This window comes from Mauremys reevesii, linkage group 25 (assembly GCF_016161935.1).
Source record: "Mauremys reevesii isolate NIE-2019 linkage group 25, ASM1616193v1, whole genome shotgun sequence".
In the NCBI taxonomy this organism is placed as follows: domain Eukaryota; kingdom Metazoa; phylum Chordata; order Testudines; family Geoemydidae; genus Mauremys; species Mauremys reevesii.
In genome coordinates, this window is record NC_052647.1 from 1,206,322 (window position 1) to 1,232,944 (window position 26,623).

Below are 26,623 nucleotides of genomic sequence, written 5' to 3' on the forward strand. Positions count from 1 at the left end.
GTGTTCACTCCCCACCCAACAAGACTCCTGGAAACACCTGAGGAACAAAGACTGAACTGGGGGAAATGCTGAACCCAGGCTAAAGGGATTTCTAGCCTGTAAATGAAACACCTGGGGATTACAGGCTGTACGAAAGTGCAGCTGGCCCCTTAAGAATCTGCAGCCTGCTTGTATCATCTCTTAGGGTGAGAATCTGCTAGTCATATCCGATCTATTTAGTATATTAAGCTTAGTTTGTGCTTTTTGTTTATTTGCTAGGTAATCTGCTTTGATCTGTTTGCTATCACTTCTACTCTCTTAAAATCTATCTGTTGTAGTTAATAAACTTGTTTTTGCTTTATCTAAACCAGTGAGTTGGAGTGAAGTGTGTGGGAATCATAACTCAAGGGCAAAGGCTGTTGCATATTCCTCTCCACACTGAGGGAGGAGGCGAATTTTATGACCTTATGCTGTACAGTTCCGTGTGCAGCACAAGAGGGTGTGGATACTTTTGAGTTTATACTCCAGAGGGGGTGCGCGCCTGGGGAACTGGGAGTTGCCTTAACTGTAGCCTTCCTACGCACAGGCTGGTCAGAGAGCCTGCATGTAACTGCATCTGGGTGTGTCCCTACCTGTATGTGTGCTGGTGAAAGTGCAGGCTGGAGGGCTTTGCAGCTTGTCACAGCAATACAGTGTGAAAGGGAGCCCAGGCTGGCAGGTAAGGGGGCTCAGTGGTGCCCCAGTTCCAGGTGGAACCCTGGGGGGAACCCATCACAATGACCTTGACAAATTGGAGAATTGTTCTAAAATCAAGAAGATGAAATTCAATAAAACAAGTCCAAAGACTTCAATTAGGAAGGAAAAATCAAATACACAAATCACAAAATGGGGAATAACTGGCTAGGCGGTGGCACTGCTGAAAAGAATCGGTGGGTTATAATGTATCACCGGTTGTATATTCGCCAACAATGTGATGCAGCTGCAAAAAAGGCTAATATCATTCTGGAGTGTATTAATAGGAGTGTTGTATTTAAGACACAGAAGGTAACTGTCCTGCTCTCCTCAGCACTGGTTAGGCCTCAGCTGGAGTACTATGTCCAGCATTGGCCTGTCAGAAGATGGACCATTGGTCTGACCCAGTACGGCCGTTCTTATGTTCTTAAGTTCTTATGCATCCTTTAGAAAAGATGTGGACAAATGGAAGAAAGTCCAGAGGAGAGCAACAAAAATGATCAAGGTTTAGAAAGCTGACCTGTGAGGAAAGGTTAAAAAACTTAGCCTTGTTTAGCCTTGAGAGAAGAAGACTGAGGAGGGACCTGATGACAGTCTTCGAATATGTTAAGGGCCATTATAAAGAAAACAGTGATGAATTGTTCTCCATTTCCACTGAAGGTAGGACAAGAAGTAATGGGCTTAATCTGCAGCAAGGGAGGTTTAGATTAGATATTAGGAAAAACTTTCTAACTATAATGGTAGTTATGCTCTTGGATAGGCTTCCAAGGGAGGTTTGTAGAATCTCCATTACTGGAGGTTTTTAAGAACTGGTTAGACAAACACCTGTCCATGGTGGTCTAGGTTTATTTGGGCCTACCTCAGCACAGGGGACTTGATGATGTCTCAGAGTGAAACCAGATATTATAGGGATAATTGAAACACGTGGAATAGTAGTCATGACTGGAGCACAGGTATTGAAGGGTATGTGCTGTTCGGGAAAGACAGAAATAAAAGTAAAGGTGTTGGAGTATCACGGTATATTAATGATGAGGTAGACCATAAAGAAATTAGGAGTGATTGAATGGATAAAATGGAATCTGTTTTGGGGTTAGCCCTAAAGGACGCATAGAGCTTGCTTATCATAGAACCTTCTATAACCTTTTGAAATTTAGGATTGCAACTCGTGTGTGTATGTTTACCTGCTTTACCTTGTAAATAACTCCCATTTCCTTTTTGCTAATAATAAAACTTTAGATATTTTATTATACAAGCATTGTCTTTGGTGTGATATCTAAGGTGTAGGTGACTGGTCCTTTGGGACTGGGAGTAACCTGAATATTGCTGTGATTCTTGGTGTAAGGGACCAGCTATCACAAAGGGATGCTCACCTAAGTGGTGAGATAGATGGGATTAATCAGGGAACTTTCTTTGACTCCATGTTAAGGCCAGAGGAGTTTATACTTAATGATTGGTTGATGAAATCTAAGTACAGAACTCACAACCAGTTTGGGGTTTGTGCCCTTGTTCTTAATGTTCTGGACAACTGCAGGACCTAACAGGCAATGATCAAGTGATCTCTCTCCTGCCATCCATCTCCATCCTCTGACAAACAGAGGCTAGGGACACCATTCTTACCCATCCTGGCTAATAGCCATTTATGGACTTAGGATCAGAGGAATGAAATTCTGGGACAGCCTTCCAGGGGCACTGGGGGCAAAAAACCCTAACCTGTTTCAAGACTGAGCTTGATAAGTTTACAAAGGGAATGGTATGACGAGGTTACCTACAATGGCATATGGCACATCTGCGACTGTGATCAAATATCTCCTAGAGTAGGAGATGGGACATTAGATGGGGAGGGTTCTGAGTTACTACAGAGAATTCTTTTCCTGGTAACTGTCTGGTGAGTCTTGCCCACATGCTCATTATCTAACCGATCACCAGATTTGGGGTTGGAAAGGAATTTTCTCCTAGGTCAGACTGGCAGAGACCCTGGGGGTTTTCACCTTCCTCTGCAGCATGGGGCCTGGGTCATTTGCTGGTTTGAACTAGAGTAAGTGGTGGATTCTCTGTAACTAGAAGTCTTTACATTAATATTTGAGAATGTCAGTAACTCAGCCAGAGATTCAGGGTCTATTATAGGAGTAGATGGGTGAGGTTCTGAGGCGTGCGATGTGCAGCGAGTCAGACTAGATAATGATGATGGTCCCTTCTGGCCTTAAAATCTATGAGCCTGTGAGTCCCTTCCAGCCCTACCAGTCTATGATTCTAAGACTGCCCCAAATGTAAGGTGCTGATCACCATCAGCTCCAGCCTCCACTACTTCTGTGACACCCACTGCCCTGAGAAACGCTGCTGAAATCTCCAGAGAAGATGGCAGCCAGGGATTTCCATGTAACCAATGACCTTTGGGCCCGATTTATAGAGGTGCTCCCTCACCAGCAGGGCTCTGTGTGTGGGTTATATGGCAGGGCACACAGATGATCCTAGCGGCCCCTCAAGCCCCAGAGACGATTGAGCCTGGATTTGGGGGGGGCCTTAAAGGGGCCTGATTTCAGATAGTGCTGAACACCATCCCAGAACACATGCCCCCAGCAAGGTGTGTGGAGCCAGGCCCCCAAATCAACTGTCACTTTTTAATGTCTTGACCCATCACTGTCTGGGTGCAATGCCAGGCGTGAACCTGGCATGGTGGAGACAGGATTGAGTCTGACCTGGAGGACCACAGGAAATGCTCCCCGTGGGTCTGGTTCCAGCCGAAGGTCTGAGAGACTCAGGAGACAGTGGCCGGGCAGTGTGCCATGGGGCTGAGTCTGGTACCAGCCGGAGGAGCCAGGGAAGGCTCCTCAGCCCAGCAGAGAAGGTGCCTTGTGCTGAGAGGGGGTCATACATGCTGGGGACACTGGAACCAGGTACCACACTGGGGGTGGTGGGGAGGATGTGAGGGGGCTGGGCTGCATCCCTGGAGGTAGGAAGGTGGGGAGTTGAGCCGCACATAGCCCCATCCACATGTCATCCCATTCCCACCCCCCACCTCTATCTCCCCCCATTTCCCTACACTAGCCTCTTAAAAGGCCAGTTCCATTTATGGGAGAGAGATCCCAAAAGCCCAGATTTTTTATTTTTGAGAGCACCCAGGCTTTGGGGTGTTTGAAACTGGGCCCCTCCTGCATCGGTCCCCTTTCCCGAATCAGGGGCTGATACGGTGACCAGACAACAAGTGTGAAAAATCAAGATGGGGGTGGGGGGTAATAGGCTTCTATATAAGAAAAAGCCTAAAATATCGTGACTGCCCCAAAAAATAGGGACATCTGGTCACCCTAGGGGCTGAGCCCAGACGCAATTCCCTCTTGTCCCCAAGGTGTCGCCACTCTCCTCAGTCACGGATGGCTGAGGCCTGGCTGATGGGATGCACTGGGACTCCAGTCTCCCTGCAAGGGGCCATGCCTGCCCAGGGCAGCACAGCAGCTGCAGGATTATCCTGTAGTGAAGCCGGTTCCTGACTTGTCCACCAGCAAACACTGACCGGTGTCAGAGCAAAGGGGGTTTCTGTTGGACTTTGCCCACTCCGGGGCAGGGATGGTCCCCGTGCATCCTCCTCATGACTCCATGGAGATGAGGTGGACGAGGCTTTCTTCCAGCAACTAACAGAAGTTGCTAGATCACAGGCCCTGGTTCTCATGGGTGACTTTAATCACCCTGATATCTGCTGGGAGAGCAATACAGCGGTGCACAGACAATCCAGGAAGTTTCTGGAAAGTGTAGGGGACAATTTCCTGGTGCAAGTGCTGGAGGAACCAACTAGGGGAAAAGATCTTCTTGACCTGCTGCTCACGAACAGGGAAGAAATAGTAGAGGAAGCAATAGTGGATGGGAACCTGGGAGGCAGTGACCATGAGATGGTCGAGTTCAGGATCCTGATACAAGGAAGAAAGGAGAGCAGTAGAACAGAGACCCTGGACTTCAGAAAAGCAGACTTTGACTCCCTCAGGGAACTGATGGGCAAGGTCCCCTGGGAGAATAACATGACGGGGAAAGGAGTCAAGGAAAGCTGGCTGTATTTTAAAGAAACCTTATTGAGGCTGCAGGAACAAACCATCCTGATGTGTAGGAAGAAAAGTAAATATGGCAGGCGACCAGCTTGGCTTAACAGTGAAATCCTTGCTCGTCTTAAACACAAAAAAACAGCTTACAAGAAGTGGAAGATTGGACAAATAACCAGGGAGGAGTATAAAAGTATTGCTCAGGCATGCAGGTGTGAAATTAGGAAGGCCAAATCACGCTTGGAGTTGCAGCTAGCCGGAGATGTTAGGAGTAACAAGAAGGGTTTCTTTAGGTATGTTAGCAACAGGAAGAAAGTCAAGGAAAGTGTGGGCCCCTTGCTGAATGAGGGAGGGAACCTAGTGACGGAGGATGTGGAGAAAGCTAGTGTACTCAATGCTTTTTTTGCCTCTGTCTTCACAGACAAGGTCAGCTTCCAGACAGCTGCACTCTGCAGCACGGTATGGGGAGGAGGTGACCAGCTCTCTGTGGAGAAGGAAGTAGTTCGGGACTATTTAGGAAAGCTGGACGAGCACAAGTCCATGGGGCCGGATGCGCTGCATCCGAGGGTGCTAAAGGAGTTGGCCGATGAGATTGCAGAGCCATTGGCCATTATCTTTGAAAAATATTGGCGATCGGGGGAGGTCCCGGATGACTGGAAAAAAGCTAATGTAGTGCCCATCTTTAAAAAAGGGAAGAAGGAAGATCCAGGGAACTACAGGCCAGTCAGTCTCACCTCAGTCCCTGGAAAAATCATGGAACAGGTCCTCAAGGAATCAATCCTGAACCACTTAAAGGAGGGGAAAGTGATCAGGAACAGTCAGCATGGATTCACCAAGGGCAAGTCATGCCTGACTAACCTAATTGCCTTCTATGATGAGATAACCGGCTCTGTGGATGAGAGGAAAGCAGTGGATGTGCTATTTCTGGACTTTAGCAAAGCTTTTGATACAGTCTCCCACAGTATTCTTGCCAGCAAGTTAAAGAAGTCTGGGCTGGATGAATGGACGGTAAGGTGGATAGAAAACTGGCTAGATGGTCGGGCTCAACGGGTAGTGATCAATGGTTCCATGTCTAGTTGGCAGCCGGTATCAAGTGGAGTGCCCCAGGGGTCGGTGCTGGGGCCGGTTTTGTTCAATATCTTCATTAACGATCTGGAGGATGGTGTGGACTGCACCCTTAGCAAGTTTGCAGATGACACTAAACTGGGAGGAGTGGTTGATACGCTGGAGGGTAGGGATAGGATACAGAGGGACCTAGACAAATTAGAGGATTGGGCCAAAAGAAATATGATGAGGTTCAACAAGGACAAGTGCAGAGTCCTGCACTTAGGACGGAAGAATCCCATGCACTGTTACAGACTAGGGACCGAATGGCTGGGCAGCAGTTCTGCAGAAAAGGACCTAGGGATTACGGTGGACGAAAAGCTGAATATGAGTCAACAGTATGCCCTCGTTGCCAAGAAGGCTAATGGCATTTTGGGTTGTATAAGTAGGGGCATTTCCAGCAGATCGAGGGATGTGATCATTCCCCTCTACTCAGCACTGGTGAGGCCTCATTTGGAGTACTGTGTCCAGTTTTGGGCCCCACACTACAAGAAGGATGTGGATAAATTGGAGAGAGTCCAGCGGAGGGCAACAAAAATGATTAGGGGGCTGGAGCACATGACTTATGAGGAGAGGCTGAGGGAACTGGGATTGTTTAGTCTGCAGAAGAGAAGAATGAGGGGGGATTTGATAGCTGCTTTCAACTACCTCAAAGGGGGTTCCAAAGAGGATGGATCTAGACTGTTCTCAGTGGTAGAAGATGACAGAACAAGGAGTAATGGTCTCAAGTTGCAGAGGGGGAGGTTTAGGTTGGACATTAGGAAAAACTTTTTCACTAGTAGGGTGGTGAAGCACTGGAATGGGTTACCTAGGGAGGTAGTGGAATCTCCTTCCTTAGAGGTTTTTAAGGTCAGGCTTGAGAAAGCCCTGGCTGGGATGATTTAGTTGGGTTTGGTCCTGCTTTGAGCAGGGGGTTGGACTAGATGACCTCCTGAGGTCCCTTCCAACCCTGAGATTCTATGATTCTATGATTCATTACCTCTGCATCCCTGGCCCAGAGGATCTTCCCTCCTGATTTGGAGGCCATTGGGAGCATCTCCTCCTCTCTGGGTGCTGTGAGACCCTTCAAGCCTGTGTGTGGGCCCTGCACCAAGCCCTCCCTACAGCTCCAGGCTCTGAGCTGGCTGAGCTGCCTGCGGCCTGCCCCTAGAGCCTGGCCCAGAGGCAGCCCTTCCCAGGGGCCAGGCTGGGGAGGGGACAGGAGCAGTTCTGCATCACAGCTCAGCTGTTCATCCCAACCACCTGCTGCCTGGAGGGACCCTGTGAGCTCCCCAGGGAGCCCCTGTGCTCCCCATCCACTGCTCGGAGCAAGGCTGCTCCTAGCTCATGCTGTTTTCTTGGAGGGAGGCAGCAGCCTGCTACCCACCCAGGTCCCAGGGAAGTGCCCCCTCCATGTAGCAAAGAGTGGATTTTTGGGGTGGGGGGGGAATTGGTCTGGTTTGAACCAAATTTGAAAATTCTGGAAAGTCAAAAAAGTCCATTTGGGGTTTCGTTCAGGGGTGAAAGTAACTTAAAGGACTTACCAGTATGTCGGAGTCCTGATCAGGGGCGTGGCCTCAAACAGAAGAGGTGTGGCCTCATTGGGAAGAGGCAGGGCCTTTCGAGATTTAAAGGCCCTGGGGCTCTGGCTGTGGCTGGGAGCCATAGGGCCTTTAAATCACCCCAGAGCTACCAGCTGCAGAGGGGCTGGGAGCCCCAGGGCTCAGGGGCAAATTAAAGGGGCCAGGGCTCCGGCCACTGCAGGGAGCAGGCCCTTTAAGTCTCTGCTGAAGCCAGGCTGCCAGGGCTTTAAAGGGCTCTGCAGTTGAAGCTAGTTCACTGTGTATAAATAATTCAATAGTCCTGGGGCCAAAGTGCCTGAAAATGACTCTGTACCCAGGGTTTCAGGTTCTCACCTAGAACATGGGGGACCCACTTTAAATCACTGCTTCAATGACTAGCTAATTATTTACAGAGCACAGAACCACTTCAGCCCTAGAGGGGTTCCCTTCCCCTCTCACATCCTTTAGCCAGGTGGTTAGGGCCCTCATCTGCACTGTGGGACACACATTCAAATCCCTTTTCCCCAATCAGACAAGGGGGAATTGAACCCTGGTCTCCTACATTCTACATAAGTCACTTAACCACAGGGCTAAAGCTCACAAGAGACACAGAGCTTCCTTCAACTCCTTTGTGAATGGTGCATCAGTCCCTTCCCCCCAAATTGGGTGAATCTACTCACAGAAAAAATTCCCCCAGCTTTATCACCATGGTGCTTGGCCGGTGTGGCAGACCCACAGCCCCAGGGAACAAGGGGGCTGGTAGGATGCTGTTATTTTCCAAATTTGTTCACCTGTCCTGGGAAGTGAACAGAACTCGCCCCCTTCTTCTGAGCCCCCCATGTGCCCACACCTGACTGCTCTCCTCTCACTTTCCCGGCAGTGCAGGTCCAGGAGGGGTAAGCCCTGGGTGTTTCAATGGAGCAGCACAGACCGGCTGAGTGTCCCCTCCCACTGCCTTTGGGAAGGCAAGTTATCCCTACCCTCGCGTGGTAACATGGAGATGCTTTGTCACATCTTAACTCCATAGGGTGCAGCCACCCATCACCAGAGTGTCTGGCTTGCTACGTTAAATCACGAACAATAGCCACATCCCGAGTGGACGTCATGGAGTCTCTAGTTCAGGGGTTCTCAAACTGGGGGTCGTGAGGTTATTACATGGGGGGGTCGTGAGCTGTCACCCTCCACCCCAAACCCCACTTGTCTACAGCATTTATAATAGTGTTAAATATGTAAAAAGGTGTGTTTAATTTATTAGGGGGGGGTCACACTCTGAGGCTTGCTATGTGAAAGGGGTCGCCAATAAAAAAGTTTGAGACCCACTGCTCTAGTCCTTCTCGCTTTTCAGCTGAAAGTCTGCCTGGGCTGGGCTGATTGGTCAGCTGGTTACTCGTCATTTGATTAGTTATTTGGCTGATCAGACATGGTTTCACTCACACCGACCCATTTTCTGGACAACTTCAACCCAACAGGTGGCTTTCACTAGACCTGACCTCACTGCTGGGCACAGCACAGAGCAGGGCTCACCTACATCTTCATGGGGTGGATCATGAACTGGGGAGCCCTCATAGTGCATAGGCATGAAGGAGCCTTCCTCTGTTGTGCCAACTGTGCCTCGCCATGCCATGGCCCCCGCACAGACCATTGACCCCTCCTGTGCCAGCCGCTCCATGCTGTGTCCCTGGCACCCACACAGACTCCAATCCCATCCTGTGCCAGTCCCTCCCTGCTGTGCCCCTGGAACCCACACAGACCCCAATCTCCTCCTGTGCCAGTCCCTCCCTCCTATGCCCCTGGAACCCACACAGACCCCAATCCCCTCCTGTGCCACCCCATCCCTGCTGTGCCCGTGGCACCCACACAGACCCCAATCCCCTCCTGTGCCAGCCCCTCCCTACTGTGCCCCTGGCACCCACACAGACCCCAATCCCCTCCTGTGCCAGTCCCTCCCTGCTGTGTCCCTGGCAACCACACAAACCCCAATCCCCTCCTGTGCCAGCCCCTCCCTACTCACACAGACCCCAATCCCCTCTTGTGCCTGCCCCTCCCTACTCACACAGACCCCAATCCCCTCCTGTGCCAGCCCCACCCTGCTGTGCCCATGTCACTCACACAGACCCCATCCGCTCCTGGGTCAACCCACAGCACTCACACCACAATACATACACTGATTTTAACCCCTGCTATGCCAGTCACTTCCCACTGCAACCAAAATACCCACACTGACCTTAACCCTTCCTGTGCCAGCCCATTCCCACTGTAGTCAGGATACCTACACTGACCCTTAACCCTTCCTGTGCCAGCCCCTTGCCGCTGTACCCACGGTACCTACATTGACCTTAACCCCTGCTGTGCCAGCCCCTTCCCGCTGTACCTATGATACCTACACTGCCCTTAACCCCTGCTGTGCCAGCCCCTTCCCACTGCACCCACAATACCTACACTGCCCTTAACCCCTGTTGTGTCAGCCCCTTCCCACTGTACCCACGATACCCACACTGACCTTAGCCCCTGCAGTGCCAGCCCCTTTCTGCTGCACCCACGATACCTACACTGCCCTTAACCCCTGCTGTGCCAGCCCCTTCCCACTGCACCCACAAAACCACAGTGACCCTTAAAAAGACAGTCAGCTGAGCGGCGAACAGCAGAGAGGCCAACAGAGGGAGTTTGACTGGGATCTGTCCGAGAGGAGATACACTAAGTACTGCTTTGGGGGGCTGTGTTGGTGATTTTCTGAGTGTCTGTTGCGGGGACAGTTTGCCAGTTTGACCGTGGCTTGATTGTTTGAACAGTGTGAATTGGGAGTGCTTTGTTCCAGGTGGGCCTTGAGTGGGCCTAACTGTTATAAAAAGGCAATGAGCTGAGCGGCGAACAGAGAGAGCTTGATGGGGAGTTTGCCTGGGGAGAGCCCACTGAGGCTTTCCTCTTGCATGCTTCTCTGAGTAGTTACTGGAGCAGCCGAGGAAGCTCTTAGAAGGACGGTAATATGGATGGTGAGCATTCAGCTGTTGTGACCTCCACAGGCTGTGCCATGTTTGTCTTTCTTCCACAGGACAGAAGCGATTTTGTCTGTACAAAGTGCAAGCTGGTCTCCATATTGGAAGAGAAGGTTCAAGGTCTGGAGAAACAAGTATCGACCCTGCACTGCATAAGAGAAAATTAAGATTTCCTGGGCAGATGTCAGGATATGCTTCTACAGGCATAACATTCTGAAGAATCAGAGCAGGCTGCGTCACAGGGACAGAAGAATGGTGAAGAAATTTGGCAGCATGTGACCTCCAGAAGAAGAAAGAGGAGCGTCCATGTACCAGCAATGCAGATACAGGTGAGCAACCATTTTCATGTTCTCTCCACAGGTACTAATGCAGAGAGTGGACTAGATGCTACATCTGAGGGAAGGGAGCAGAAGGAGACTCCACTGATTGGAAGGCATGAGATGCACTGTCTTAAGGATGGGGGTTCCACAACCACCACTCCCAAGAGAAGGAGGCGGGTGGTGGTGGTTGGGGACTCCCTCCTCAGGGGACTGACTCATCTATCTGCTGTCCTGACTGGGAAAACCGAGAAGTGTGCTGCTTGCCAGGAGCTAGGATTCACGATGTGACAGAGAGACTGCAAGACTCATCAAGCCTTTGGATTGCTACCCCTTCCGGCTTCTCCACGTGGGCACCAATGATACTGCCAAGAATGACCTTGACCAGATCACTGAAGACTACGTGACTCTGGGAAGAAGGATAAAGGAGTTTGAGGCACAGGTGGTGTTCTCGTCCATCCTCCCTGTGGAAGGGAAGGCCCGGGTAGAGACCATCGAATCGTGGAAGTCAATGAATGGCTACGCAGATGGTGTCGGAGATAAGGCTTTGGATTCTTTGACCATGGGATGGTGTTCCAAGAGGGAGGAGTGCTAGGCAGAGACGGGCTCCACCTAATGAAGAGAGGGAAGAGCATTGCAAGCAGGCTGGCTAACCTAGTGAGGAGGGCTTTAAAGTAGGTTCACTGGGGGGAAGGAGACCAAAGCCCTGAGGCAAGTGGGGAAATGGGATACCGGGAGGAAGCACGAGCAGGAGAGTGCAAGAGAGGAGGACTCCTGTCTCAGACCGAGAAAGCAGGACGATCAGCGAGTTATCTTAAGTGCCTATCCACAAATGCAAGAAGCCTGGGGAACAAGCAGGGAGAACTGGAAGTCCTGGCACAGTCAAAGAACTATGATGTGATTGGAATAACAGAGACTTGGTGGGATAACTCACATGACTGGAGTACTGTCATGGATGGATATAAACTGTTCAGGAAGGACAGGCAGGGCAGAAAGGGTGGGGGAGTTGCATTGTATGTAAGAGAGCAGTATGACTGCTCAGAGCTCCGGTATGAAACTGGTGGAAGAGAGGGAGCCTGGCAAAATGTCTCTCCCTTTTATCATGTCCTTTCTTTCCCCTTGGCTATGCCCCCCCCCCTTCAGAGTCAGGTGAGCATTACCTCATCGCAGTCCCAACTGACCAAAGGAAGGGGGGTGACTCCCTCAAGGGCCTAACAGATTCTTTTGTTGCTGCCTAAGACAGTGTCCATTGTTCCTGTGAGGCTGGGCTGGGTTTGTCCCATGCATGCCCTGATCAGGACCGGCTCCAGGGTTTTTGCAGCCACAAGCAACAACAACAAAAAAAAAAAAAAAACCACCCACCCAACCAAACAAAAAAACCGGATCACAATCTACAGGAGCTCTACCGCTGCCACTTCAGTCTTCAGCAGCAGATCCTTCATTCCGAGAGGGAGTGAGGGACCCGCTGCCGAATTGCCGCTGAAGAGCCGGACGTGCTACCCCTTCCCCGTGGCCACCCCAAGCACCTGATTGCTGGGCAGGTGCCTGGAACTGGCCCAGCCTTGATGAGGGGTGAACTGCCTCTCTATTCTTGCAGAGTTTTGCCTGGGCTTGCTTTAAGCCATGAGGACACATTTTCAGCCTCATAACTGTATACATGAAATTATAACCTATAACATTACTGTAACATCACTATAACAGCAATGCTCAGTGCATTATGAGCCTTCTGAAGACACCCAACATGACAAACTTTGCATTGATATCACACAATTATTTTATAAAGATGAACATGGGGGTGTAGGGTGTTCCCCTGAAGTACAGAGTTTCACAACAACCAATTGTCCTAGTCAATGGGAGCCATCAAGATTCTAAACCACCATCAATGGCCCACACTTTGCATAACTAGAATAGGACCCCAGAGTTATACTTCATATTTCTAGCTTCAGATACAAGAATGATACATGCATACAAATAGGAGGAATATATTCAGTAGGTTATAACCTTCGTTATGATACCTTACAAGAGACATTTTGCTTAAAGCATATTCCAGTTACATCGTATTTACACTCATAAGCACATTTCCATAAAACATGGAGTGCAAGGTCACAGCGCCCATTATATCTTCACTGATGCCCTAACCTCTGCTTTGCCAGGCCCCTTTCTGGGGTGTGCACAACAACTGCATTGACCCTTCACTCCTTTTGTTCCAGCACCTTCCTTTCATGCCCATGACACCCACACCTAATCCATGCTGTGCCAGCCCCTCCCTGCCGTGCCCAGGACACTGTCCAGCCCTTTACTCCCATGAGCCGCCCTCCTGTAAGGGACTGGGGTGAATCTCCTGGGGTGTCCCCAACGCCGGGTTGAACCCTATTGCTCTAGTGATCCCAATGGACTAGTCCCTGCTTTACACCCGGGGGTGCTGCCCCTTGGTTTCCTGCCCCTTGTTGCTGCAGCCAGGTTTTCAGAGACTCCCAGGGCAGAAGGGCCCACTGTAATCATCCGGGCTGACCTCCCGCACCGCACAGGCCAGAGACCTGCCCCAGAAGCCCCCAGAACAGAGCTCTCAGAAACACAGCCAGTCTGGATTGAACAATTGTCGGGGATGGAGACACAGTTTTGTGGTGGGGAGGGGAGATCTAGCAGTGCTGAGGCTCCTGTGGTCGCTGTGCCTGGGCCCCCTCTGTAGCCGGAGCCACGGGGGCAGCCGGGTCCCTGGTCCGAGACGCAGCTTGAGCGGGAAGCTCCCTGCACCGAGCTCCCAGCCACGCTGAGAGCCGAGCTGTGACAGATGGCAGGGCTGCAGCAGTTCCCGGGGAGGGCAGGCGGCAGCACCATCTGCCAGGGTCACAGGTGACCCGCCCACGTTCCCCACACACAGCAGAGGGGAGGGAGAGATGCCACAGCCTGATTTACAGAATGGCCTTTGCCCATTGGGGATGGGCACACAGCGATTTGGGGGAACCCCCTCGGGATCGGGGGTTGGCTGCTCCCAGACCTGGCAGCCATGCCGTTTTCAGGCTTGGTCAGACCAAAGCTCCCCCATGCCTCAGTGCCACTCAATGGCACAGCGGTGGGGTACCGGGTAGGGAGGGCACTTCGCCCAGCGACATCAGCCAGTTTGGCCCCTGCAGTGCTGTGCCAAGTGGGGCACGGGCAGTGCTGACTGTCGGCCATGGGGTCTGGATGGGAACATCCTACAGCCCCAGGCCGGGCTCCAGTGCAATCTGTTTGTGGGCAGTGGGGGGATGGGCATGCCCCGGGCACTGGGCACTTGCACGCCAGCCTCACTGTGCTCAGCTTTAAAACCGAGTCATTTGGATCCAGCTGTGAGGCAGCCGGAGCCAGCAGGGCGCTGAAGGCATAACCCCAGAGAGCAGGAGGGGCAGAGCCAGGACAGCAGCCAGCAGGCCCATGCCAGGCCTCAGGCTGCCTCTGAGCTATGGGCAAAGGTGCACTGAAGCCGCCTTCTCCCCACCCCTGCTCCACATTGCATCCTGGCTGATCACGTTCCCAAGGCCCTGGGGCCATTCCAGTACCGGGGGTGGGGGTGAGGGCTCAGCTAGATGCCCCCATGGTCCCTTTGGCCAGTGCTCTCTGCTGGGGCTCCTTGCTCTGCACTTCGAGCTCAGTGAGGCCAGCACAGCGAGCCAAGTGGGTGGAGCAGGCGAGTTTGGCAGCCGTGATGCCCAGTGTAAATTCCTGCTGCCACAGGAGCAGGGCGAGGGGGGGTCAGGCCCAAAGGGTCTGGCCTCCACTCGCTCACACCAGAGCAGCAGCACTGAGGTCAGCGCCATCCAAAGAGGACCAGGCCCACTGGATCTGGCCCCTCAGTGTCTCTCAGAGCTGGCCTGTCTCTCTGCTCGCTTGATAAGGTTGCCAACTTTCTACTCGCACAAAACCAAACACTCTTGCCCCACCCCTGCCCCGTGCTATCTCCATGGCCCCAGCCCTTCTCTGAGGCCCCGACCCTGCTCACTCCATTCCCTCCCCACGTTACTCGCTCTCCCCACCCTCACTCACTCACTCATTTTCACCAGGCTGGCTCAAGGGGTTGGGTGCGGGAGGGGTTGAGGCTCTAGCTCGGGGTGTGACCTCTGAGGTGGGGCTGGGGATGAGGGGTTTGGGGTACAGGAGGGAGCTCCAGGCTGTGACCGGGGGGTTCAGGCGGCAGGAGGGGGATCAGGACTGGGGCAGGGGGTTGGGGCATGGGGGGATGAAGGCTCTGGCTGGAGGTGCAGGCTCTGGGGTGGGGCCAGGGATGAGGGATTTGGGGTGCAGGAGGGTGCTCCAGGCTGGGACTGAGAGATTCAGGGGGCGGGAGGGGGATCAGGGCTGGGGCAGGGGATTGGGGCACAGGGAGGTTGAGGCTCTGGCTGGGGGGTTGGGCTCTGGGGTGGGGCTGGGAATGAGGGGCTTGGGGTGCAGAAGGGTGCTCCAGGCTGGGACTGAGGGGTTCAGAGGGTGGGAGGGGGATCAGGCCTAGGGCAGGGGATTGGGGCATGAGAGGGGGTCAGGAGTGCAGGTTCCTGGTGGCACTTACCGCAAACAGCTCCTGGAAGCAGCAGTATGTCCCCCTCTGGCTCCTACGCGGAGGTGCGGCCAGGCGGCTCTGCACGCTGCCCCGCCTGCAGGCGCCACCCCTGCAGCTCCCATTGGCCATGGTTCTGGGAGCTGCGCAGAGCCACAGCAGCTGCTGACCAGACTTTTAACCACCCAGCCACCAGGGTCCCTTTCCAACTGGGTGTTCCTATCGAAAACCAGACACCTGGCAACCCTACCACTTGGTCATTCACAGGGTGGAGAGGAGCTGGGTTTGCCATGGGTATGGCATGTTCTGGCCTGGGAGAAATCGGGGTGTGGCCCCTGCCTGGACGCTGCTGATGCTGGGGGGAGGGGGTGGGGCTTGAGTAAGCAGTATAAATATTACAGCACATGAAAAGAGGGGAGTTGCCTTACCAAGTTGGGGGTCAATGCTAACAAGGCCAATTCAATTAAGGTGGAAGTGGCCTATTCTCAATAGCTGACAAGAAGGGGTGAATATCAAGAAAGAGAAAATTACTTTTGTAGTGCTAACGAGACCAAGGCAATCAAGGCCGACATCGCTCATTTCCAACAGTTGACAAGAAGGTGTGAGTATCAGCAGAGGGAAAATTACTTTTTGTAGTGACCCATCCACTCCATGCATCTGATGAAGTGGGTTTTAGCCCACGAAAGCTTATGCCCAAATAAATGTGTTAGTCTCTAAGCTGCCACAAGGACTCCTTTTTGTTTTTGTGCTATTTGGGGTTTTTCTTAAAGCCACAGTGCCTGGAGTCAGGGGATCTCCACTTTCAGGTCTTTAAAAAGGTAAATTTCCAGCTCTCCTGGCTATGGCAGGACTGAAGGGTGCAGAACCAGCAAGAAAAAAAAAGAAACCAGCAGTCATGATTTTAAATCTACTTGGTGCTGGCGACAGTCTCTCTCACCCAGGTACATCATAATAATACCAACACTGGCTCTTTTCACCCCTAGTGCTCAAAGTACTTCTCAAAGGATATCTGTGTCATGGTCTCTGTTTTACTGAGGGAGAAACTGATGCACAGGGCTGGGAAGGGACTTCCCCAAGAACAGCCAGCAGCAGAGGTGGACTAGAACTCATATGACCTGAGAGTCTCTAGTGCACATACAAACACACACATGCACCCCACCCACCCCTGCCCACTGTGTGGAGCCAAGGGGGCCTATGAACAGGCTCCAGACATAAGCACTGGAAGCCTGACAATACAACAGAAGGCCGAGGGTCCCCCGACTCTTTGGGGCTTGTCACAATTGTTTAAATTTTGACATTTCAAATTTTGATGAACAAAACAGGGAAAAACTTTCAAAATGTTTGGATTTCCCCTGCCCCTGGCTCCCCTGCCTTAAAAGCCATGGGAACCTACTTTGCTCATATTCACAGAGACATTTCTCCTTGGGGCCTCGATGGTCTCTGGGATGGCACAGCCCTAGGCATTTGCTGAAGAAAGCTCTGGTGGAGTTGGTGCTGCCTATGAGCATTGCTGAGTCCGACATGTTCTGATTGTTGTAGTGGGGGCCCAACCCAAACCCTTCTGCCAGCTGACTCCCCCCATCCCATCAGTAGATCCAGCCTATTGAGGCAGGGAAACCAAAGCGACACTGAAACCAGTGGCTGCTGAGTGGCTCCACCTCTAGAAATGATAAAGAGTCACAGCCAAAGGCATGAGAACAGCTGAAATGTACAAGAAAGAAGGAGGTGGTTTAAAATACATGCTAAGGAAACAAGAGACTTTTGTAAAAACGATCTAAATGTTAACTAACCCCTGCCACACTTTTTTTTAATTAGAGGGGGGCCAGACCAAGCCACTCCCAGCTCCCCAAGATCCCCCTTATTTAGAGAGGGATGCCAATACGATTTTGTATATAACCAAAAGTCTGAGCCCAATGACATATATAGATATAGATACAGGTATATAGCTATATAGCACTACCCCTAGATATGATTGGTCCTGCTTTGAGCAGGGGGTTGGACTAGATGACCTCCTGAGGTCCCTTCCAACCCTGATATTCTATGATTCTATGATGACAGAGTACAGCAGAGAAATGTAAAATGAAAGAGAAGGAACTGTTTAAAATATGCACTGAGAAACCTGTCACTGAAAAGGGGGTGTTTTTCACTACAACACCCTACAGGAATCATTGGAGAGAAAATTGCAACAGACTTTAGTATGTAAAATGACACCTTTTAATAATCCGTGCTATCAGGTCTATATTTTCATTATTGTTAAAGTAAATATTAGGTCTTTTATTCAGGATAAATAGAACCGTTTCTAGTACATATTATTTCCCAATGTAAGGATTGAAAGAGAAGGAGCAATCAAGAGAAGGGAGGTGAATACAGCAGAGCTGAGATTTGCTAGGTTATGAGTCCTTCATGGTATCTATCATGGAATTAAAGAGGCACTTGGCCCCCCTTGTAAAAAGACCCCCAAACCTGAAGGCAAAAGATCATAGAATCATAGAATCGGAAGGGACCTCGAGAAGTCATCTAGTCCAGTCCCTGCACTCAAGGCGGGGCTAAGTATTATCTAGATCATTCCTGACAGGTGTTTGTCCAACCTACTCTTAAAAATCCCCAATGATGGAGACTCCCTAGGCAATTTATTCCAGTGCTTAACCACTCTGACAGTTAGGAAGTTTTTCCTAATGTCCAACCTAAACCGCCCCTGCTGCAATTTAAGCCCATTGCTTCTTGTCCTATCCTCAGAGGTTAAGAAGAACAATTTTTCTCCCTCCCCCTTGTAAAAACCTTGTATGTACTTGAAAACTGTGATCATGTCCCCTCTCAGTCTTCTCTTTTCCAGACTAAACAAACCCAATTTTTTCAATCTTCCCTCATAGGTCATGTTTTCTAGACCTTTAATCATTTTTGTTGCTCTTCTTTGGACTTTCTCCACTTTGTCCACATCTTTCCTGAAATGTGGTGCCCAGAACTGGACATGATACTCCAGTTGAGGCCTAATCAGCATTGTGTAAAGTGGAAGAATTATTTCTCGTGTCTTGCTTACAAGACTCCTGCTGATACATCGCAGAATGATGTTTGGTTTTATTGCACTGTTGACTCATATTTAGTTTGTGATCCACTATGACCCCCCAGAACTCCTTCCTAGGTAGTCATTCTGCAGAACTCCTTCCTAGGTAGTCATTTCCCATTTTGTATGTGTGCAACTGATTGTTCCTTCCTAAGTGGAGTACTTTGCATTTGTCCTTATTGAATTTCATCCTATTTACTTCAGACCATTTCTCCAGTTTGTCCAGACCATTTTGAATTTTAATCCTATCCTTCAAAGCACTTGCAACCCCTCCCAGGTTGGTATCGTCCGCAAATTTAATAAGTATACTCTCTATACCATTATCTAAATCACCGATGAAGATATTGAACAAAACCAGACCCAGAACCAATCCCTGCGGGACCCCACTTGTTATGCCCTTCCAGAATGACTGTGAACCACTGATAACTACTCTCTGGGAATGATTTTCCAACCAGTTATGTACCTACCTTATAGTAGCTCCATCTAGGTTGCATTTCCCTACTTTGTTTATGAGAAGGTCATGTGAGACAGTATCGAAAGCCTTACTAAAGTCAAGATTTACCACATCTACCGCTTCCCCCCATCCACAAGGCTTGTTACCCTGTCAAAGAAAGCTATCAGGTTGGTATGACACAATTTGTTCTTGACAAATCCATGATGACTGTTACTTATCACCTCATTATCTTCTAGGTGTTTGAAAATTGATTGCTTAATTATTTGCTCCATTATCTTTCCAGGTACAGAAATTAAGCGGACTGGTCTGTAATTCCCCTTAGTAATTCCCCGGGGTGTCCTTATTTCCCTTTTTATAGATGGGCACTATATTTGCCCTTTTCCAGTCTTCTGGAATGTCTCCCGTCTTCCATGACTTTTCAAAGATAATTGCTAATGGCTCTATAGTGGGGTGGTTACCCGCTCCTGCCCTTTAGGGCTTAAAGCAGCCCAGGAGAGGGCTGTAGCTGGGGCAAGAAGCCTGGGCTGATTGGGAGAAAGCAGGCCCTGCTTTGGCCAGGTCCCAATCAGGCCCAGCTGGTCCCTATAAGAGGCAGTGAGCCAGGAGCCCAGACAGTCTTCCTCTGGCTGTAGAGGGAGATGGGCCTGGCTGCAGGAAGCTAGAGACAGGGTACCTGAGGGAGCAGGCCTGGGGAAAGGCAGAGGAGCTGGGGAAGCTCCAGCCTGGAAAGCCCCAGGCTGTGGCCTAGCATAAGGCCAAGAGGTACTGAGAGTTGCAGGGGGCAGCCCAGGGGTAGGCAAAGGCAGCAGGTCCAAACCCCTTTGCTGATGATGAGTGGCTGATACTGCAGTCTGCCCCAGTGAACAGGGGCTAGATGGAAACTGGACAGTAGGCAATACTGAGGCAAAGTGGGGATAGTGGGGTGGGGGTTCCCCTGGGAGGGGGAGACCCAGTTGAATGAGGCACTGGAGTCCAGGAAGGGACTTGGGGCCAGAGGACAGGTGGATCACTGGCCTGCAGAGGGCGCTCCGGGCTGGAAATTGAGCTACTTCCTGGAAGTCACCAGCAGGAGGCGCCGTGGGGGTGAGTCTGGCCCGTCTACAGGCTCATATATCTCCTCAGTCAGCTCCTTGAGTATTGTAGGATGCATTTCATCAGGCCCTGGTGATCTGAAGACATCTAACTTGTCTAAGTAATTTTTGACTTGTTCTTTCCCCATGATCAGCAAAGTGCTTGAAAAGAATCCAAATCCTTGATGAAAGAGTCTACATGTAGAGCCAGTGTGGGTTCAGAGCTGCACGCTCCATGACTGACATGTCCTTCACATTGTGCTTGTTGCAAGAAAAAAGCCGTGAACAACACGCACCTCTGTCCACAAAACTGGCTGTCCACAAAAGGTGCTCTGCCTAGTCAAGGAGTTCCAGGAGGGAATGAAGGCAACTATCCAGTATGAAAATGAATCGTCACCCCAGTTTAGTATTGATACTGGTATGAAGCAAATCTAAGCACCCACCGGTTTGGGCATCTTCTTCTCTATTCTTCTTAAGTGCACCTTTGGAAATGATCAGTCTGGCAAACTAATTGGATCGGGGATGGCCGGCAGCTTGTTTAACATCAGACGATTCCAGAGCAGAAGGCATGTCACCCTGCTTACTATTTGGGATCTGCTTTTCACAGATGATGCTGCATTGGTGTCTAATTCACCTGATGAACTGCAGGTTATGGTGAACAAGTTCTCTGAGGCATGCGCCAAGTTTAGCCTGGGAATCAGTATCAAGGAAACGGTTGTCATGTCACAAGGTAACAACATTCCACCTAATATCCATGTCAATAACAAAGCTCTGGATAACGTAGATCATTTCTGCTGTCTCAGCTCAATTCTCACCAGCTCACTTACCCTTGATAGGGAACCTGATGCTAGAATCGCCAAAGCTTCTGTTACCTTTGATAAACGTACCTCATGTGACTGGAACCACAAGCTGCTAACCCTGAACACAAAGGTGTCTGTTTATTATCAGGCTTGTGTCCTTAGTAGTCTCCTTTACGGCTGTGAAAGCTGGGTTACTTACTCCGAGCAGGAGTGGAGATTGAATGGTTTCTACCTCCGCTGTCTTAGAAAAATCCTTAGAGTTACTTGGTACCAACGGATCCCTAATAACGAGACCCATGAGAACCCCAGCCTACAGTCCATGCAGACTATGCTGGACACTCTCTGGCTTCTCTGGCTGGGACATGTGGAGCACACACCTCCGGATCAACTGCCAAAGGCTGCGCTCTATGGTCAACTGAAGAATTGCCCACGATGCTGAGGAAGGCCAAAGGTCCGATACAGCGACAAGGTGAAACAAGGCCTCAGGGAATTCAGCATTCCCACTGACAACTGGGAAAAGCCTGCCTACGATTGCTCAGTTGGGAGAAGCCGGGTTAAGACTGGTGCAGTCACCGCAGAGAGCCATCAGCGAGCCCAGGCTGTGGCCCACAGGTGAGCCAGGAAGCAGAATGTGCTCCAAACTCCATCTGGCGAGTGGAGCTGTAGCCTCTGTGGGAAGGTTTGCCACTTGCGCGTCGGGGTCTTCTCCCATGCCAGTGCTAAGCACCACTTCAGACTAACTCTGTCACATCTCCTTTCATCTGTCAAGATGTTGATATGGGAGCCTCACTAACAGGGCCAGCTCCAGGCACCAGCTGACCAAGCACGTGCTTGAGGCGTCACTTTGTAAGGGGTGGCCAATCTTGGGGTGACGGGGCGGCGCTGTCGGGGTTTTTTGTTTGTTTGTTTTGTTTCAGTGGGGCGGTGCTCGTTTTTTGTGTGTGTGGTTTTGGGGGGGGGCGCAACGGCGCTGGTTTTTTCGTTTTGTTGTTTTGGTTTTTTTGGACGGGGCGGGGTGGCACTAAAGTTTTTTTTTTTTCGGCAGGGCGGCACTCGGGAGGGGTTGTTACGGTGGGACGGTGCATTTTTTTTTTTTTTTTGCTCGGGGTGGCAAAAAAAATTGAGCCGGCCCTGCCCACTAATGAGTCAATGTTGTTCTGCCACTGATTTTTTAAAAACTTAGCTAATCAATTTGGCACATCTTTCCACCAAGAGCTCAGCTGTGCATCTAATCTAACCTGTAAGTCCCTCCATTCTTTTAGGACTTGTCTACATGGTGGTATTTAGTTGGGGATTGGTCCTGCTTTGAGCAGGGGGTTGGACTAGATGACCTCCTGAGGTCCCTTCCGACCCTGATATTCTATGATTCTATGATTGACCGTCAGAGCCATGGTGGAAGAGGAGCAATTATTCTGGAACGGAATCACTTTATTCCAGAATAAAGTATCCACACAGGGGACTTATGCCACTCTAGCTCTGTCAATTTCCCCATGTAGACAGGCCCCAGTTCTGGTTCTCTCGATGGTATGTGCTTTTGAATCCAGAGTGCTAAAATACATTTATTAGCTGCAGTGGTGGGCGGGTCCCAGCACTTGGGCTGCAGCCTTAGCTGGAACGTCTACACCGCTGTTAAACAATCCTGCAGCCTGAGCCCCATGTGGCCTAAAGGGTTAATGCATCCCTTGGATTTGTTTATGGGAGCAGTGAGTAGGTGCAGGGAGGTGATTTTCCCTCGGTGGACAGCAGTGGGGAGACAAAGAGTGGATGCTGCATCCAGATCTGGTGTCCACATTTTAAAACTCTGGAGAGAATGCAGAAAAGAGCCATAAAAGTGAGTAAAAACAATACGGAGTCCTTGTGGCACCTTAGAGACTAACAAATTTATTTGGGCATAAGCTTTTGTGGGCTAGAACCCACTTCATCAGATGTAAGAAGTAAAAGATACAGGAGCAGGTATAAATACATGAAAGGATGTGGGTTGCTTTACCAAGTGTTAAGTCAATCTAACGAGACAAATCAATTAACAACAGGATACCAAGGGAGGAGAAATAACTTTTGAAGTGGCCATTACAGACAGTTGACAAGAAGGTGTGAGTAACAGTAGGGAGAAATTAGTATTGGGGAAATTAAGTTTAGGTTTTGTAATGACCCAACCATTCCCAGTCTTTATTCAGGCCTAATCTGATTGTATCTAGTTTGCAAATTAATTCCAGTTCTGCATCTTTATGTTGGAGTCTGTTTTTGAAGTTTTTTTGTTGAAGAATTGCCACTTTGAGGTCTGTTATTGAGTGACCAGAAGATTGAAGTGCTCTCCTACTGGTTTTTGAATGTTATGATTCCTGATGTTAGATTTGTGTCCATTTATTCTTTTGCGTAGAGAAAAAAAGTGAGTGTAAGTCTGGAGAGCATGCCTGAGAGTGAGAGAGAGACAGAGCTCAATCTGTTTAGCTCAGGGGTCGGCAACCTTTCAGAAATGCTGTGCCAAGTCTTCATTTATTCACTCTAATGTAAGGTTTCGCGTGCCAGTCATACATTTTAATGCTTTTAGAAGGTCTCTTTCTATAAGTCTATAATATATAACTAAACGATTGTTGTATGTAAAGTAAATAAGGTTTTTAAAATGTTTAAAAATCTTCATTTAAAATTAAATTAAAATGCAGAGTCCCCCAGACCGGTGGCCAGGACCCGGGCAATGTGAGTGCCACTGAAAATCAGCTCATGTGCCGCCTTCAGCACGCATGCCATAGGTTGCCTACCCTTGGTTTAGCTTATCACACAGATGACTGAGCAGTGACTAAATCACAGGGTATAAGGACCTTCAGACCAGGTCCTAAAGGGCTCTTTAATTTAGTTGAGAACAGCAGAAAAAGAACCAATGGGAAGGGCTGGAGGCTCCATCTCGCTGTTTTCACCTCCAGGCTGAGGCCTTTCTGAAAGGTGCTTTAGCCAAACACGAGTTATTGGGCTCTAGTTAGGAGGACTGGGGGACATTCTCTGGCCTGTGCTATCCATTAGGCCAGACCAGATGATCTAAGGGCCCTTCTGGCATGAAGGGCTATGAATTCATTAAAATCCAAGAACTGTATACAAGCTCTTACTCTCAGAGCGCTGTTAAACTTACCTGGAAACCCATAAGCACATCCACACCCTTATCCACTGCCAGGCAGCCGTTTTGTAAAATAATTAATTGAACAAAGTATGCCCCAGTACACCCCTCCCCCGACCACATTCTCTCTTTCTCTCTCTCTCTCTCACACACACACACACACACTCTCCCTCTCTCTCTCTCACACACACACACACTCTCTCTCTCACACACACACACACTCTCTCTCTCTCTCTCTCCGTCCATAGCAAACCTACATCTCAATTCTCTGGTGTATTATTATATAGACAAGTCACCCCTACACTTTGAAAATACAAAGCCTGGTGTCAGTTGTGACCACCAGGGCCGGTGCAACCATTTAGGTGGCCTAGGCGGTCGCCTAAGGCACTAGGATTTGGGGGGGCGCCATTTTCTTCGGCAGCAACCTCGGCGGCCAGATCTTCGGCTGCCCTGGTTGCCTCCGGCATTTAGGCGGAGGAAGCTGGGGCAGGAGAGCGCGGGGAGGGCCGCCTGCAGCAAGTAAGGGAGGGGGGGCGGCACACAGAGGAACTCCTTGCCCCAGCTCACCCCTGCCCCACCTCCTCCCCGAGCACGCTGTGGCTGCTTCACTTCTCTCGCCTCCCTGGTGCCGCAAGCCTGGGATGCGGGAGAAGTGAAGTAGCGACGGTGTGCTTGGGGTGCTTGTGCATGGAGCAGGGGTGAGCTGGGGCGGTGGGAGGGGGTGCCTCAGGGCGGAGGGGGGGGCGCTGCCACGGGGGGGGCGCCTCAGGGCGGAGGCTCGGGGATGGGGGAGGGCACAAGGTGGAAGTTTCGCCTAGGGCATGAAACATCCTTGCACCAGCCCTGGTGACCACAGACTCACAAGTGAAGAAGAAAGTGGCAGGTATCAGTTGTTTAAATTGTCCCACATGCCTAAAGAAAAAGTTCCTTGCAGAACCAGATGGTTTCTCTCTGAGGCCTTGTCTATTGCTGGGAGCTAGAGTGGAATAATTCCACTGTAGCCAGGGCACTGTACCTCCCCAGGGTGGGCACTCTGTTCTGGAATAACAGTGACTTTGTTCTGGAACAATTATCCATGGAGTAATTATACCCAAATAGAATCAATGTTTCTGTTATAGCTGCATCAGTCATTGCCCCCCCCATCTTCCCCGCCCCGCCCTGCCCCGCCTCGCATGAGCAAGCATCGCGATCTTCAGTGTGTGATCATCAGGCTGCAGCTCCCCATTGTAACACAGACCTGTTTAAAACTAGTTTGTATCCAACACAGAGGAAAGGTGCCGATTCCATTATGAATCCCTGGTAGCCAGGCTGCACAGGTCTTCAGGGTCACCCTCCTCCACCACTGCCCCATCCCGGCTCTCTTTTTCTCCAAAGCTCTGATTAAGTTAATGCTCCACAGTGATGGGGGACACTGCAGGGCAGGCTCTGGGGGAAAACGATAGGATAGTTCAGCCTTACTTACCAGAAAGGCTTTCCCATATGCTATGGCAGCTATACATTACTCCAGCTTCTGGGGAAATTCTACATCTTGTGTGTGCAGGGGGGGCAGGCTGGATGGCCTGAATCCCTCTTCATTCTGTCCCTGCATGGGCCATGGAGAGAACAGGAAGTGCTGCATTGCCCTCAACATGTTCATACCACTTGTTGCTTTGCATTAAGACAATGACTATAATCCAATCTCATGCTTCAGGGTTTAAGTCAGTTGCCAGCAAGGGCCAGGAAGGAATTTTTCCTCCAATGCATTCAGGTTTTTGGCAGCTGGGGGGTGGGGCGTGGCTGCAGCTGGAAACGAGACACCAGATGAAATGGACCAGTGGGCTGAGATAGTGCAGAGAATCGTCTTTCCTAGATACCTGGCTGGTGTCTTGCTTACATATTCAGGGTCACACTGATCGCCAGATCTGGGGGTCTGGCAGAAATTTTCCCCAAAGTCAGATTGGCAGGGACCTTGAGTTTTTTTCACCTTCTTCTGCAGTGTGAAGTAGGGATCACCAGCTAATCAACGGGCACTGGTGGCACCTTGGGCTCTCCTGTTCTCTGCCTGTGGCTCACAACAACAGTCTCCTAAGGACTGAAACACTTTAGTCTAACCCAAGGTCCTGGGCTCAACACAGTGACACATGGGTGAAATTCTCTGGCCTGTGCTATCTGGGTCATTCTAAATGATCTGATGGTTCCTTCTGGCCTTAAACTCTATGAAATCTAGGTAACCAGTTCTGCAATCACCAGTATAATAATATTTCACTGTTAAACCAATGTGCGTGTGTGCACACAGAATGCACAAGTGAGCACCGAGTGCAGCAGCATGAGACCCACAAGCTAGGGCTAAGTGAAATGTTTTCTGTGAATAGTAAATTTTGCTCCAAAATGCAATTTTTGGGGCACTGAACTTATTTGCGATTCATATTGAATTTAGTGAAACATTTTGGCATGTGAAAAAATGAAGGAAAAAAAGTGAAAAAATATTTTGGCACTTTTGAAACAAACCATTTCAATGTTTCATTTCGAAATTACATTTTTGAAACAAAAACATTATTTCAAATCGATGTTCAAAATATTTAGTTCAATCTGAACGAAAATGTTTCGGTTTTTCATTTGGGTCCCCCTTCCAAACGAACCAATTGTTTTCTGGGGAGAGGGGAGTTGTTTGTTTATTTGTTTGCTGAACCAAACATTATTCACTCAGCTCTACCACAAATAACAGCACAGAAAGTTAAACATACACATGCCAAGCAACTCAAAAAGCCACTCGTGCTGCCTGCAGACATTCATATATGGTTTTATAACAGTCACTTCAAAGAAAGCAAAACTAAAACCAGGCTGGCTCAGCACACATAAATACAAAGCCAACACACGCTACCCTGCATGCACGCAGGGCCTGCACAGACACCCCAACACACACATCCCCCC